General features: G+C 30.8%; 1 long non-coding RNA gene across 2 annotated transcripts; it reads right to left on the reverse strand.

Annotated features, from left to right (window-relative positions):
* Nucleotides 1–5,907: 5,907 nt before the first annotated feature.
* On the reverse strand, nucleotides 5,908–7,324 carry LOC135128955 (uncharacterized). 2 transcript variants are annotated; one of them, XR_010280477.1, is made up of 3 exons: nucleotides 6,735–7,324; nucleotides 6,228–6,433; nucleotides 5,908–6,178 (listed from the first exon to the last, which is right to left on the reverse strand). It is a non-coding gene; the product is annotated as an uncharacterized LOC135128955 (long non-coding RNA). The 2 variants fall into 2 exon arrangements; XR_010280476.1 differs by having other exon boundaries at nucleotides 6,228–6,441.
* Nucleotides 7,325–9,126: the final 1,802 nt, after the last annotated feature.

The following is a 9,126-nucleotide window of genomic DNA, read 5'->3' on the forward strand; positions in this document are numbered from 1 at the left end:
TTGTAGTTTCGTGCGTTAAACTGTTTAAACTAAACATTAATGGAACTCCTCGTATTTATCTAGCGACTGGTTGTATATCACAGTCAGCAGTTAAGTACAACAAAATTTACATATTAACACGGTTAATTCTAAGTGAGGTCACTATACTTTCCAGTTTTAAGTAACGTAGTTTAGAATGGTTCTGATAAAAATAAATAACGAATCCACTTTATAAAAATATTAACTTAATAAAAACTACGATGTTGTAAAATTATAATGATGCCGAATTTATTTTATTAACAATAATAATAATAGATAAAAATATTGAAATTCTGTATACATCATGGTTTGCAGCTTGCAGGGGGAGGCTTAATTTAATACATTGCAAATATGACGCATAAATGATGTCAGCGTCTCAACGCAAACCTATATTTTTTTAAACACAACGTCGGATTTGAATGGATCATTGAATTACAATGAAACACGTACGTGTTTCATTTTCAGTCGATAAAAAAATAAAGTTTATTAATTTAAAAAAAAACTGAATTGAATGAACTAATAGTAAGTTTTGCGGTCAGTGCAACATATTCTTATGAAATGACTGTTTTTGAAACAGACCTCACTAATTGTTTATAAAATAAAGTAATAGTAGTACTTCATTTTACTCAATACTTATTTTTTTTTATATTCACATCTTTATTTTTTTACACGTCCGTCATATTTGCAATGTATTTACTAAATTAAGTTTCTCCCTTCAAGCTAAAAACAATGGAGAATTATAGAATTTCATTATCTTTACACGTTTTCAAAATATGAGGCTGCGGAGCTATATCTGGGACACCTGTATATTAATGTAATCTTTTTTCGCAACTGAAAAATAACAAAATACTAATGTACATGTAGTCTTTCAACACATACTGCAATTTAAAAGTGTGTATATACATACCTTTACAATAAATCTCCCTGGAAGGGTTCACGAAAATTATTCTACTCCTCTAAAAATAATATCATATTTATTAGTACCTACTTTATTTCTTAAAAACAACACTCATGTTTTACGTATTATTGTATCTAAGATTCACTCATTTCTAATTAATTTTCATGTCAATCTTTGTGCGCTAACAATATATTTAAAATTTTTGTCAGAAAATAGTTAGGTACTCATTAAATTAATTAAAAAATAGATTCAAGTACACTAAAGTAAAATAGGTATGTATTTACAATTACAGTTATACACCAAAAACGTTGTACGCAACGCAATAATTAAAACTGATGGCTACAAAAATAAATACACATATACTCTATCATAAGGTACTAATTATTTATTTATTTATTTATTGATTTTATTTTTTGATGAAAAAATCTGCTTTCCGAAGCTCATTCCAATGTCACCGGAAAACTGTTCTGTTAGATTTACCTATTAGATTATCAATTGATTTTTCGTTCTTGCATATATTTTTACAGTTATCAGTTATCATCCATATATAGCAAGTGACATAACCTACTTTCTGTTTTGGTGTTAATTCTTATATTGAAACCATAATTGCAGCTGTTCAAGATGTGGGATTATTATTATTAATTGATTTTATTATCAAGTTAAAAAACTTATAAATATCTCTTCGTATATTAGTGGAAAACGACGTTAAACTTCATCTCTTCGAGTTAATTTCAACCTGTACGTAAAATTTGGCGTAGGTACCTATTCACAACCATGAATCATACTCCTCCAATTCAATGGTTGATCTATTCACAAAGGTGCGTGTTATGTTGTTGGCTCGTAGTGTTCAGTATCTGAACCATGATAAAATATCGCACCAAGACACCCGGTCTAGATTTCATAAAATTTTCCCACAGTGCAATCAAAAATCAAATATACCATAACCATAAATAATAATCGTATGTTATTTTTAGTTTTAGTAAGCAGTGCTGGTATGACGAAAGCTTCAGACCTCACGTAAATTAACAGCTATATCTATCTAAAAAGTCAAACTTTTAAACTAAACTCATTTCAACTAGCGAATCACAAATATTTTGCTGTAAATCTAAGGAAGTAACTCAAAAAACACAAATGTTATATTGACACACAGACTATAGACATGTCAGTTTAACTTTTCAAAACTCTTCAATTATTACATTAAATGATACTGTGCAACTTGCACATATCCATTTTGCAAGTGTTTACAATAAAAATTATAACTGAAACAGTGGAAATTAGAGCTAAAATTTCCCTAATTAAGTTAACTGGATATTTTAACTGACTATTAATAAAATTTAATTTAAATATATAATTTGTAAACACTGATATGCTCTGTCTATAGACAAATAATGTGATAGTACCAATCCGATGAATTACCAACACTGTTGATTCCTGAAAATTTGCTACAGCCCAGGTATGCAATTGATCCAATAAAAATAACAAGCGTATTCATTTTGAATTTTTTTATAAATAAATTTTATTTATAAAAATGTTACCTACTCAAATATACTAAAAATAAAAATGATGGAAGCTCTAATAAAAGTTGTGAACGAAGTTTCCTTTAAACTTGCGGTCAAATTTAACATTAATCCAAATACTTACGTCTGCAACTTTCTGGTAGGTACGCTTAAGAATCGCAAATGGAATAAAATATGTTATAAATATGTTTAAGATAAATAGCGACTAGAAATCTGAACGTATATTTTATTCCTCAATAATAAAAAATCAATACTTGCATTACGGTCATGCCACATTTATAACACTAAATAAAAAACGAGGTAGGTATTTTATTATGCTTTGGCGCTTATAAATAAGTAATACATTTTTCTCGATTTTACCTTTGCATTGCTTAAAAGTATAGAATTTAAAATTTGAAATGAAGTAAATGTCAGTGTCCATCCATTATCATATAGAAAGAAGTTCTTAGATATCACATTATACATGCTTAAAGAAAATCTAAATATAGCTATACTGTTTTATGATCAATAAAACTCTGACATTTTTGGGTCACATATCAATACTGAGCAAAAAGAATTTTTATTGATCGTGTTAAAATTATCTCAGCAAAAAATACCTCTTTTTACAGAAATTTCCTGTTAGTATTTTTATCTGTTTAATAAATGTTGGCGTCATTTTATTGTGGACGACTTTGTTGAGCAATTCATTATTGTTAACCAAGACTGTCCACTATTTTTTGCTGAATTTTGTTTCATTAGATTACCTAACTACATACTGATATTTTCGATTCAATTTTTAAAAAAGTTGTTTATTTTCAAACGTCATATAACTGACACTTATATGACGTTCTTACCGGGGTTTAAGTGTCATTTCTATGACAGCGTTTTTGAGCGGCGTATAAATAGAACTTATACTCCGCCGGCGTATAAATAAAACATTTATACTCCGCCGGAGTATAAATATGTGAAAATTATAGTGGTTGTCAACCATAGTAACCATGGTAAGTGAAATCAAGGCAATTCGTTAATGAAGCAAGAAGATAGGAAATAATCATTTCAAAAGAAGATTAACCGTTTGAAAATAAAATATTGTATGTATTTCATTCGGAGTTTAAGTGACTTCATGTGACTCGTGTGGACTTAATTCGCCTCGCTATCACTCGGCGTTTAATCGTCCATACTCGACACATAAAGTATCACTTAAACTCCTAATAAAATAAATATCTATTATTTTCAAACATCATATAATTGACACTTACATTACGTTGTCACCGGGGTTTAAGTGTCATTTCCATGACAGCGTGTTTGAGAGGCACATAAGTACTACTTATACTCCGGCAGAGTATAAATAGAATACGTTTATGTGAAAATCATCGTGGTTGTCAACCGTGGCAACCATGATAAATCAATGCAAGGCAACTTTTTAATGAAGCAAGGAGGCAAGAAATAATCAACAGTAAGATCCCCAGACCAAGGAACGTAGCGAACGACGGAAATTTGAAAAAATTATCGTCAATTTCCCCCGAAGTCGAGGGGTCTTTTGACAGACTATTTCCTGAAGAAAATTTCACCTCTTAGTCGAATTTTCATTCCTAAAACCAAATTTTTAAATAAAATTTAGATACAAATCAATCCTCTGTATTTTTATCACCATCATATCATATTATAAGGAAAATGTGATTAAAACCATTTGGAACACTGTAGCAAAGATTTTGCAGGAAAAATATAAGGAAGAAAATAATGTGGTGTTTCATCCGTTTCAAGACGTAATTTTTGCAAGCGCTCGAAAAGCTCATGCCGCCAAGAGAAAGGAGTTGCAAATGAATCCTGAAAAGCAAAAAATGTTATAAATAATTATTACATTAAATAAAATTAATTGTTTCACCATTGTTATTGCTTTTATTAATAAAAATATTATCGATTTTTTTTATTGGTTCAGCACGCAAATTGTCGCTTTACAATTTTGCTATCGTTGGTTCACACAGGGAACTTATCGATCGATATAATTATAAGTTCCCGCCTCTCAAAAATCTTCGTGTAAGTCGCAATGGATTTGCCAGAATTTGAAAATTCTATCACTTCCATTGGTTGAAATTTTCTGACGGAAATAGTCTTGTGTCTGTGTAAATGAAATTCTTCGATTATAGGAGTTAAATTAAAATTTTGAATAAGGAACCAATGGTTAGACGAAATTTTAATTTTACCTACATAATTATGTAGTTTACAGGGATAGGCATATGGGTCATGAAAATTTATTTCGGTTATTCTGTTGAGGATGACCCATTTGGAACAATATTGATTAGTTTAGCTTCTTTAATCTAACCATTATTATTCTTTTACTTCTTGTAAGTTGTTTTTTTTTTTTTCATTATTTCGGTCTATTACTTATTTTGTTCTTTAGTTTTTGATTGTTCCTCAACTTCTTTGTATAGAGCTTTTGTATTGTTTTGATTATAATATTCACATATTGAACGAACACTTGAGTTGACAATAAGTTCATTGGGTCGCGCATAGTTTACTAATTCGTGTGGAATAAAACCTGTACCTACTTGTATCTCTGGTACTACTGAAGTGCGCGACGATAGTATACATACAGGGTGTTATTGAAATGTACGTACAAGAAAACATTTCTTCGCGAAGTCAAACAGTCTGAAAACCTCATTTTGTGTTATCAAAATTATAAGGGGAAAATTCACCCTTATCCAACCTTTTTAGATGCTACTGAAGGATAAATAGGTAAAATTAATTTATTTTAGTAAATCCTAGCAACTGTAACAATAAAACTTTTGTCAAGACTAAATGTTGCTATAGAAACGAAAGATGATCTTTTTATCAGAGGCGTACAACGAATTTGGACATAAATTTTAATAATATTTATCTCTAAAAGGAGAAGACTTTTACCTGAACTTTTTTTAACTTTTAGCATCCATACCTCGAGAGCAATTCCCGATTTTATTTTGTACGTACCTTTCAATAACACGCTGTATAACATTAAAGAAATATTTCCAATTTATTATCTTGTTGTTTCAATATTCTTAAATGTTCAATTAGTGTCGAATGCAGTCTTTCTCCAGGTCCGTCGGGTTCCTTTAAGTATTAGATGCACTGTATACTATACTTAGTACCTATCACGGTGGTCTTATGTTCAATTTTAAAAAATAAAGGTTAATAGGCATATTGAAAGTATGCAAACGTCAGTAATTGGTCATTCTTAAATAAAGCAAAAAAATTATTGTGTTTGGCTGTTTATACATATTTTTGTCATTTATTTTGTGACAATAATTCAAATTGACATTTATATTAGTTAGTTTATTTTTTTTAATCAATAGCTAACATCCAATACACTGATCTGTATATATTTTTTAAAATTGAAGTTAGGAACTAAGGATGGTGGGATTTAATCACAGTTAAAACAATGTCCCTATATATATATAACTTTACTATTGTGTAAAGTGATGTAAAGTATGATAGTGTATAGTAAATAAACAAAAAATATAAAAACAAAGGGTTATTTTATTGAGATTAATAAAGTCATAGCATGCAACGTTTAATTACATTCTTCTAAATTAACGACGTAGGTGATCGACAATTAGGGCAAGTTCTGTGGGTGATTAACCATGCATTAACACATGCAGTGTGAAATAGATGCTCACAAGGAAGTGATACGATCGGAGTAGAAAATTCTGATACATCTGGATCCCCTAATACTTCCATACAAATGGAACAAACTTCAGTACTTGACATATTTCGCTTTCTCATGCCTAAACTAATTAAAAAAAATATTTGTTTAAAAAAATTTGGTAATAAATACATACCAACTAGGCGCTTCACTCCCTGTAGATCTTTGTTGCAATGCATGAAGAGTACCGCAACGAGAAGTAGTATAATCATAAAAATCGACTTCCCTATTTTTATAAAAAAGATAGACCATTACTCCAATGCTGACAATTGCCATAGCAAAGACAGAGATGCCTTGAAAAACCATCGTATGTGAAGGATATAAGGAAACTATAAATATTGCCTGAAAAACTAAAACACTACAGTTTTACATTTCAGGATCAGTTTTCAAATGAATGTGGAGTGAAAACCGATCCGCAAAACGTCAAGGTGAAAGCAAAAATAAGTGGCCGCACAATGTAACGTGGAAGGTAATATAAATTTCGGAAAATTCAAGTTTATGTGTGCACGAATTTAATCTATTTTTTAAATATATTTCTGATAAAATAAATACAAATAAATTTAAAACTTGTTAAAGTTAATAAGGCGATCTTCGTATGTGATAAAATTTTAGAAATGATTGTAATAAGTATGACTGTAGTTACCAATTTCAAAGAATCTCGAAATTCTGCTACAAAATTTATCACCGTACCCCTTTTGTGTGGTTGTACTTACTTTTCACTTACAAAAAATTGATAGTTCTCTTGATTTTTATTACAGTCACGCCATCGCCGTATTGGCGTCATACATTTCAAATACGGAGTCGGTAAAAAGTATGGAACTACAGTAAACCCTCGTTACTTCGAACTCGGTTAAGACAAACACCTCGTTATTACGAACTGGAAGCGAAGTCCCAAACAGTCCACTTATAAAACGAATGCAACTTAATTCGGTTTACACGAAATTCGGTTAATACGAAACTCGAACAACTTTTTCGGCCCCAAGTTATAATTCTCATATAAAATCACTCGGTTAACGCGAACAAAAAGTGCAAACTCTTTGCATCGTGCTCAAATACGATTTACTTTATCTTAATGGGTATCTAGTAAGCACAACGCAAAAGTATGTCTCTGTGTGGTTTACCGAGTTGTAATCAGTTCGTTCTTATTGTTCAATGTGCTAACGTCCAAAATGCCATAGCAAAAACCAAAACGAGGCCAAAAATCCATCAATATTAAAAGGAAAATGCAAACTGCAGTAGCTAAAATGTTCACCATTCCAAAATCTGCACAGTCCACCATTCTGAAAACCCGATCTCAAATAAAAAAAATAGTGTTGGGACCATTTGCGTCAAATTTTTTCACAAAGTTGTTTAGGAAAATTGATCCATGAAATTTTATATGTATGTAGTACTAGTATTAATGTTAAAAATTTGGGTATGTATTGTTAGAAATCTAATACGAAGAAAATTCAGCTTAAATAAGTTGTTTTTGTTATATTTGTGTTAAAATGTCAAAAAGTGATTTTCGGTTATGGCGAATTCGGTTAACACGAATTGGTCAAGATCATGGTCCCGACGGGTTCGTGTTAACGAGGGTTTACTGTAATGCGTAAATATTTTGAAAACCATTTATAGTATACAGTGCATCAACTTTGATAGAAAATGTAAGCTTTTAAGACACTCGAAGATAAGGCTACTGAAACAAGATTTTTAATGATTTAAAAAATCTATTACATGACGTTCGATAAATACTAATCTAAAAAATTGCTCTAATAAAGAGGGAGAACTAATTCTAAACTAGGTGACCAGAAAATAACGTTGCGAAAAGAGTACCTATAATCTTAGAATAACCCAAAATTTAAGTAGGGGCAAGCAAAATCCAAAATACATAGGGGCTAAATATTTAGCTAACAAACTACATGTCTGGTTTCCATGCCCAAAACTGTAACCGGAAACAGAAGACCTATTTTTTCATACCTGTTGAGTACTAAGAATCTGGGTTGTTTCCCCTTCTACCTCAGATAGCATTCTTATCACCAACCGCCCTGAAACGGTCAGTAATACAAGTCAGTAACATCTAGACATTCAACCAATAAACACAAAACCCAAAATACAGTCTGTTACTCAAAAACACAATCAAACACATCCTGAGCTACAACAGTCAACAATACCTACCTTTGGACTTTATTGCAATACTTCCTTAGCTTACGCTCAGGAAGTAAAAAAGAATCGACAGGATAAAAAAAAATATTTCCTACATCAAAAATAAGAAAGAGTATAAAGTATCTGAATTTGAAAAATAGTATTGGTAATGCTCTTAAAATTAGTAGATATAGCTACCCTATCTTATTTATTATCAGTCAAAACCGCAAATAAGAAACGAAGACGAAGACCAAAATTCATTGAAGATATGGAAGGAAACCAAAGACAAAAGAATGTTAAGATGAGCATTACAGAAAATCTTAAACACCCAGGACCTCTATATGATACGACTATAATTACAAACTTTCTCGGTAATAGACAACAAAAATTTTAACTTACATCAAAAGTTGGTCTCACGTTGACGAGAATTTTAGGTGTCTCCTTGAGTACCCTTGTGAACAGCAAGCGATAACAAAGCTGACTTCCTCAGCGGCAAAGACATTTTTTATCGATTTCATTTTATATGTACCTACAACATAATAAAAGTCTACTCTCAATGGAAGTAATCTTGCACTTGGCAACAACTTGCCTTCAAAAAATGAAAAAAAAAAAAAACAATTTTCATTTATTATGATATCATAAGTACTCAAAGTTATGTAGAATATTTTTGTGGTGGTGTCACGAATAGTCATTACGCTTCGCACTCGTGGTATTTCCAACTGTAATACCCATGAGTGGAACTACACTACTAGTAACCTTAGTAAGGCCCCTTCGGCACACAACACTTTTTTAAGAATTTTTGTCCCTTTTTTCAAGGTACCCTTTTTTAAAAGTCAGAATTTTAAGGAATCTGTCCCGCTTTCCAAAGGTGAATTCGATTTCGGCCAAAATTCACCTTTTATAAACACTTATAA

This window comes from Zophobas morio, unplaced genomic scaffold (assembly GCF_036711695.1).
Source record: "Zophobas morio isolate AGI-343-1 ecotype UQ-CSIRO unplaced genomic scaffold, CSIRO_AGI_Zmor_V1 ptg000014l, whole genome shotgun sequence".
Lineage (NCBI taxonomy): Eukaryota > Metazoa > Arthropoda > Insecta > Coleoptera > Tenebrionidae > Zophobas > Zophobas morio.